Source organism: Mytilus galloprovincialis, chromosome 5 (genome assembly GCF_965363235.1).
Source record: "Mytilus galloprovincialis chromosome 5, xbMytGall1.hap1.1, whole genome shotgun sequence".
NCBI lineage: Eukaryota > Metazoa > Mollusca > Bivalvia > Mytilida > Mytilidae > Mytilus > Mytilus galloprovincialis.
The window spans coordinates 9,913,080-9,921,710 of NC_134842.1; positions in this window are offsets into that span (position 1 = coordinate 9,913,080).

Genomic DNA, 8,631 nt, shown 5'->3' on the forward strand with positions numbered 1-8,631 from the left:
ACTATATTACACTTACGCAGTGAAGAAAAGGTTACGGCACAGCACAGCAAACAAGCATATGTTAGTGATAGTCAGCAGTCTGACGATGTTTTTTTACCAATGTACAGCAGAGAAAGACCCAAATTAAAAGACAGTACGTAAATACAATGCAGAGACGAATTAAAAGGTGATACATTCAAATGGGTCTTTCGTGCGTACATGTCATGTGTAAAAATGAATATACCATTTACAGGGCTGTACTGTCCTCCATATTTAGGCTAATTTGAATACTGAAGAATTTTCCCATTTGATGTTTTTATTATTTAAAAAACGGCATAAACAATCATCCCTTTATCCTTGGTTGCTAAAAGACGCTTTACCTGTGCAGTTGTTAAAAGTGCTCACTTCGAGGTCTGTGTTCGTAGTATTAATACTTGGTAGTTATAGTTTTAAGTTGTTACCGACCTTGCAAGGGCTTTTTAGCCAGTCAAGGACGTTAATAACTTCCATCGTCATTAAAGTTGTTATTTGTACCGAAGATGTTGAAGGAAGAAGACCAGGAAAGCAGGAGAGTGAAGAGTTAAAAGTAGGATTAGTTAAAAAGTGGTGTTTGACATTTGCTGACAGGATATAGAAAGGCTGGCCTCAAATGTTCCGTTTCACAAATAAAATCACATATGTTCCTTACGTCAGAACTACAATTCCAGTCCCTTTCATCAATGTGACCTACCGAATAAGACTATTTACCGGATTTGTTATCACATCATAAGCAACACGACGGGTGTCACATATGGAGCATGATCTGCTTACCATTCCGGAGCACCTGCGATCACCCCTATTTTTTGGTTGGGTTCACTTTGATTATTCTTTAGTTTTCTATGTTGTGTCATGTGTAATATTGTTTGTATATTTGTCTTTTTCATTTTTAGCCATGGCGTTGTCAGTTTGATATTGATTTATGAGTTTATGAGTGTTTAATTGACTTAAGAAATTTGCATTGCTCTTCAAATCCCAGAAAACCATGGAAACTGGTACGCATCATAAACTAAAACATAAACATTTAAAACGCCTTGTCTGGTAACACTCGTCTCGTGGGTTTATGTACTAAAAAGAATACAGTGACATAATAATTTCCACTGAAAAATCATGCATAGCATAGCATGTAGTACGAATTCATATGACAACAGACAGATTAATGCCTTTCCCCAACGCCTTCTCCAGTTGGACGTCACACTAGTCTCATTCTTTTCTGTACTATTAAAAATGAAGTGACATGATATTTTCCACTGAAAAAGCATACATTACACTCGTCTCGTGGGTTTATGTACTATTAAGAATGCATGCAGTGACGTGATATTTTACACTAAAAAAGCATGCATTACATTCGTCTCGTGGATTTATGTACTATTAAGAATGGATATGTTACAAAACTAAACATTTACATATATCCCCCAACAAAATATGGCGAACTGACGATCAGGGCAAACGAAGTTGAACCGAGCATGTAATCAGGGCGAACAAACATAGGGCGAGCATAATATATGGGCGAACGGACCCGATACCCTTATCCAGGATAAAAGGTCAGTTCCAACTAAATATCCCCATTTATATGCATAAATCGTCATTACAAAAGTAAGGGATCTACCTCTGGAATCCTCTGTCCCCTGGATCAGCCACTGACTAAAGTCTTAATGTGTGCACACCTGACGTCAAATTAGTTACTATAGTCTAGAAGAAATAAATAATATCACATCACATCACATCCCAAAATGTCAATTACTGTTACTTCACATTACAATAATCCCCAAATATTACGATGTCAATGGAAGAAGTTACCGCGCAAATGTCATGTGGTTAACTGGATGTATTTTAAAGAATTTAAGGTGTAAGTTAGGATTCGAATTCCGATCAATTCACACAGATCAATAAAATATATGTGTTAACTATATTTATATTGTATTTGAATGTCGATACTTTATCAGAGAAATGATTTATCCGAGAAAATATTTGTTTCTCGCAGACAACGCTTAATAATATACATTCACTCGACATTGAATCTGAACACTTCTAACACAAAATGGTATATGCAATCGACCAAACAGATTTTCTAAATATTGATAAACGTGAAATACGTAGAATAAGAATTGTGTACACTGAAATACGATTAGAGATAAAGCTCTATGTAAAGTGAAACCCAAATAAAAACCATATATAAAATCATTGTTCATGAACTTTTCTAGTAAATAACCTTGAAGTTGAAATAAAAACGATTACGTGTACCCTGTCAACCCCTGAAAACGATAATACTGTCTCGTTGACTACATCCGCGCGCTATGGTTTAGTAACATGATATTGTGGTAGGGTATTTTAATTAGGCATTTATCAGTGCTGAGTATTCCTGCAGACTTTTCCTGTAATTTATTCCTGTCATAAAGTCCGGTCATTTTAAAATAAAAAAAAAATAATTTTGCCATATCCGTTGAAGGTTTAGCTAGCCATAAAACCAGGATCAACCATGCATATTTTGTGCATATTATATTAAAATCAATCGGGTCCAGGACCAATCCAGTATATCTTATTATAATACTTCCATTTTTGATGTGCATACATTTAATGCAATTTAGAGCTGGATAACTCAGTGTATGATGAATATTTCTTCTTATGGAATACATTCTTCCACTTTTATTTTTTCATTTTTCTAGAAGTTCAAACTTGCATGTTTGTAGTAAAAATATTGTGTGTGTACTAAAAAGTGGTGTTTCGGTTATGGTCATGTAGACCTAGGCCTATCCTCATCACGTTTCCCTAGCCTATATGTTTCCTTTTTCGTCATATGTAGAATAGTTCCAATTTCATTTCTCTTTTGGGGATACGACACCTGTTTATACAATCGGTATTTTTTCTTCTTTTTTTTAACTTTTCAATAACTTTATTGTGCGCGACATTTTCATCTTTTTTATTGATTTGGTCTGATTATATAATTTTCCTCCTTAGCAGTAGTTGTGTGCGCGTTAAAGTAAAGAGGAGAAATTTTTCTCCAACGGAAAAAATTATTCGCTATTCGAATTCTTCTTTAGTAGATCCTTCGACATCTTTTGGTACAAATAGAACACAGTGATTTATAATAGACTGCTTGACTTTGTATCCAGGCCATGGGTTATTTGATCGTGTTATCCACTGTTTTCCTTGTGATATCCATGGATTACTAAGTAGGCAGAAGGCAAAGTCACGGTATCCTTGAGGATCGGTTACACATGAACACTCAGTTTGTCCTCATTTCTTCATTCTAGAGAATAATTTCTTTTGGAAAAAAGTTAGAGGACACGCACAGAAAAAGCTTTACAAAAGTTAAAGTCTCTAAACAGACATGCTTGGCAAAGCATCTTACAATCAGATCAATTCAATGAGTTATCATTTCACGTACACAAAGTTTCAGTTCCTTTATATAATAGTAGCCTTAAAGTACTATTATCTGCAAACGGGTGTTTTGCGGATGATTTAATGTATGATTCTCCTTTTTTGTTAGCAAGCAAGATTCAAATGATATTGTATTTTCGGAGCTCAAAACAAAAATACCTTTATTCTATGTTTATGTCAAATATGTGTTTTCAAAGAGTACCGATACTACCAATTGATCTAATACAGGATGATAAATCTGCCTATAAACAGTACAATACCTGTTTAAATAATTTGAAGCTCAATTTACACCACGATGCTGTCTCTCATGCTGTTTCTAGGTGGTTGCTAGTTGCTTCATTTTTTCTATTAAACTAAACAATACAATATCGCTCTTGAAATTTTGCATTCTTCACTTTTCAAATGTTCAGAAGAAAAACTTTACCAAGGCATTGAATTGTCACCTATTCATCATGAAATATTCAGTTTAAATGTGTATAGACAGATGGAATAGTAAAACTAATAAAACTGCTGCGAGTGAAACAAATGCATTTTATTCAAAACTCTACGTTTACACCAGATGAATTTTTAAAATATTTGGGAATAAATATCAAGAATAAGGATCCGAGTATCTATACAATACCGCCAGTAGTGTATGCTCATTTCCTTAGTTTTCTATGTCATTGGCATCTGAACAATAGCAGGCAATGTAAGCATTCTCAATTTGGTTTACAAACAACTATAGAGCGAGAATATTTCATAGCTAATGCTTATGAGGAAGCTTTATCATATTATATCCTTGGTTTAGTTTTTCAGTTATCAGCGAAAGAAGCATCTATGAAATCTATGATATTAGAACGAGAGCCAGCTTTGAATATTGCATGGCAGATATTTGCATTGATGGAGTAAATGCATCTTTATAATTGACCTTCTGATTTAATGGATTGTTTGGTGATTGTATATTTTTTTTACTCATGTATCTTTTTGTCTATTATTTATTGATTTTTTTTTCGTTTTTACTTAGAATATTTAAAAAAAAACCAAGTGTAACATAATAAACAGAACACCTAAGAAAAGATAACTTTTACTCATAGTCTGATTCCTACGTTTTAAAATCATGTGCAATATGCAAGCTTTTAAAAGATCATGATCAGAATGTTTACATTATTGCTAAGAGCAGATGTACACCTATTGTTATTCATTCAATATTTTAATCCATTTAAAGTTACTAATTTTCCATAAATGAATTTTCAAAGAGACATAATAGGGAAATTTAAGAGTGAAATAAATTAACCAAAAGAAAACCAGGACGTTAGAAAAGGAGGAAAACAGAAAGGACCATAACTGTTTTCGTTTTTTACTTGACAATGCCTAGGTCTTACATTACGGAAGCTACCATTTGATTTTAGGGGGGAGGGGGTAGGGCTAGATTTAAAAATGTTGTCCTGCATTATTAGTTGTAATCAATGGGGGGATTGGACCGGGATCGGGTGTTTTTAAACTCAGGATTTCGGGATGTCGGGATTTAATTTTATTTAAACTCGGAATTTCATGTTTTTAAGCCCGGGATTTCGTGATCAGGACCCCTCGTACCCTCCCTTATCTGACATCATTGTCCTGCATTTTTATTTTTCATTCTCTAGGGACCAGCAATTTTCATTAGTTTATACTGAAATTGTTTACATAAATTGTAATCCTGCTTGTTATGCCAAATTACTGTTCCGGCATTTGTTTGCTCAAAAGCCTGTCTTGCCTTTTTTCCAATTTCATCCAAGCCTCTTTCCTCAAATGGTAACAACCTCTTACAATACAATGTCAACCAAATAAATAAATAAACCATGGACAACTATACAATGCTCTAGATCTTCGTACAAAATTGATAAGAATCAAAACTGAATTGACCTCACAATACTTTTCTTTTTAAAATCATAAATGTAGTTTTAAATGAAATACACTATGGGCTTCGTAATACACGTAGTAATGTTAAATAGGTTATGAATAATTTATAATTTGAACATTTCTGGCATATTTTGATTAATTTATTACATGATTTACATTCATGTTAAAAGTGAAAAGATAACGAAGGGGATGATAAAACACTAGAGCATCATTAACATGTTACGGAACAAAGACAAAAAGAAGAAAAAAAAACATTTGATTCATTCCACATAATACTACACATATTTATGCACTCTTACATTCATCTGAATAAAAAAATAATACATCTTTCTAGTATCGTTTTTCAACCTTTATCCTGACAGGTGTAGAAAACAAACGGGTGTCTTCTATTCCGTCCACAATTCAGTTTAGGGAAAGGAAAATCTATATTTAGAATCATGCAGTTGAAACTGAAACTACACATGTATGATAGGAATAGAACATGTTATTTTTGCTTCATCAAATTATAATTTCGAAGGGATAGCAAATTTCGTTATTTTTCTTTTGTTGTGTTTTTGTCATGTGTGTGTATCTTTCCGATTTTTTTTTTATCAAATGCAATTTTGAAATAAATATAAAAAGGGAAAGTGTGGTGTTATTGCAAGTGACAAGTAAACATGTTTCTTCTCAAGTGTCAATTCAATATTATTACTGAATAGAGTTATCATTCTCTATAATAATAAGTTGCCCAAAAGATAGTGTGAAACTTTTAACTGCCGTGCTTTTAACTAAAAACGAGTTGTATTTAATTTTTATAACCTCTGCAGAACTGCTAGAAAGTTCTATGTTTAACGAACTTGATTTCACAGTATAAGGATTTTGCACAGTCAGCTCTTTTTCATATCTCATGAGCCATGGTTCTTTGCACGCATAGTTTTGTTCTTAAGTTTTGAATTGTATATTTTTTAATCTGTAGACAAATAAATTGAAAATCTTGATCATGTAAAGCATCTGCCAACTTTAAAGCTTTTCCCTTCGTATCATATGTAGTCATGGCGTGTCATGCTTTTAATTTCAACAGCTCGTATCTCAAATCAAAAATCAGTTACATCCTTTTTTAGCCCCTGCAACTGAAAGGGGGGGGGGGTATTTTTTTTACCTATGTCCGTCTGTCCTTCCGTCCGTCACATTATTGGTATAGTTATTTAGCATAACTCCTCCTACTGTTTGATTCCTAGGCTAAGGAAGTTATCCCTTTACGGTCTGTTGAGTAGTTAAGTACGTACACTGCGCTTCATTATAAATTATTTCTTTTTCAAACAATTTTATGTGACTAATTGTCCAGTATGTTTTCCTGGTGCATAGAATGGGTTGACATGTCATTAAATATGTCTATATTGTTGTATGGTCGATTAAAGCTTGTGATATATTTAAAAAAAAAAATATGAATTCATAACTTCATAAACGGCATGGCCTATACAGTTATTGTCCTCGAGGTCAAAGTTCAAGATCACATGAAGGTCAACATTTTAAGAAGGCACACCATCTCATGATGATACATCCACATGCCAAAGATGTGAGGCCTGGGTCAAAAGGCTAAGAAGTTATGGCCTTCATGGTTGTGTTTCTCACGAAAAAATAACACAAAGTTGACCTTGAGATCACATATGAAGGTCACACAAAGGGCATCATGATGCAAGACACTTAACCCTGTTATGATACATCCACATGCCAAATATTTAAGGCCTAGATCAAAAAACGAAAAAAAATATGGCCATTATGTACTTTTTGAATAGATTTTGCTCTTATTTACTGAACCAATTTGTGGGTGGGGCGTATTTTAAACTTAAATACCCCAAAATCTAATGTTTAGTTTAAAAAAAAAATTAAACGTCACATTTTTTCAAAAAAAAAAAATCTTCTTTAAATACTAGAAGCACAGCATTGAATTTTCGGGGCTGATTCTGAAACCCCCTTTTAAAGTTCGGGTAACATTTTAAATCCGGAATAAAAACTTACAAGAAAAGGGTATCAGTGAACTAATATTCACCTCAGCTATCATTATCATCTATGCTATTGTCAATTTAGGATTACATTTATTTTTTTTTAACATATTTAACCCTATACCCATATTTCGTAAACTTCCAATTTTGGCCGATACTAGTATGTAAAAGATGCCATATTTGAGTTGCCAAATCTTTTAAACCTATTGTTTAAATCTTTTAAAATGTTTACAAGATGTTTAGATTGGCCTAGTTTATCAATGAAAAAATATTAAGAAAAATTGGACGACAGGATTTTTTTGGGGTAAAGTGTTGGATACCCCCTTAAGAAAAACAGTAAAAAAAAAGCTCGATATCATTCTTCATTATTAATATGCAATTTGAGGGGTCAAACCACTAAACGCTACTCGATCTATTCACGTTCTGTTATATTTGGAAATAGGCTTTGCTACAGAAAAATACATTTCTTTAACCTAAATGTTTGAAATGATGAATTTATACTGCTGTGTCTTTTAGTTTTTTTGTTTTTAAATGCACCAGTAGTTTTTTGCCTCCATTTGTTGCATTTCTTATCTCAATCGTTGTTTGTTGATGCCGATTTTATTTCTTGTTTATTTGTATTCTTGTATGTTTTTTTCGATTGAACAAATACATTTGTCGGTAAATGGTTGCATTGTGTCCATCAAACACATACATGAAATGTAGTGATGTTTTGATTGTTCTAGTACGACATTTGAAAATCCACACCGCATAGTCAGCCGCAGAAGGCCTCGAAATGACAAATGCAAAACAATTTAAATGAGAAAACTTGCGGCCTAATTTATGTACAAAGAAAAGAACGAAGAACACACATGTAACATCAGCAAACGGCTACCACTGAACCTTGTGACTTCTGACCTATGGCAGAGACATACACATAATGTGGCGGGGCAAAATATGCCAGCGGAATCCCAATTATCTTCTTAAATAGGGCAATGGTGTAACGGTACGACATAAGAACGAACTATTAAAATATGTCAAAAAGGCCCAACCCGACAGACAGTCACTACCAGGAACACATCCAACAAAAACATAGAGCGTACGAGGCCGGGAAACTGTGTATTCAAAAACAAGTAAAGATATGATATACAGCTAGCAATACAATCCACCCTGTAAAAATCTAAAACTAATATTATCTTCAATTTGGTATATGACAAATGGTTTTGCCAATAAAGTCCCTTCTTCACTGGCGAAAGTGGTACATGTGATACTTTTGAGTGTTTTAAAATGAATAAAATACCTTCACGTTCTATATGTCAAATATATACGAAACGCGTGTCTGGCGTACTAAATTAAAGTCCTGGTACCTTTGAGAACTATATACACCACTGGGTCG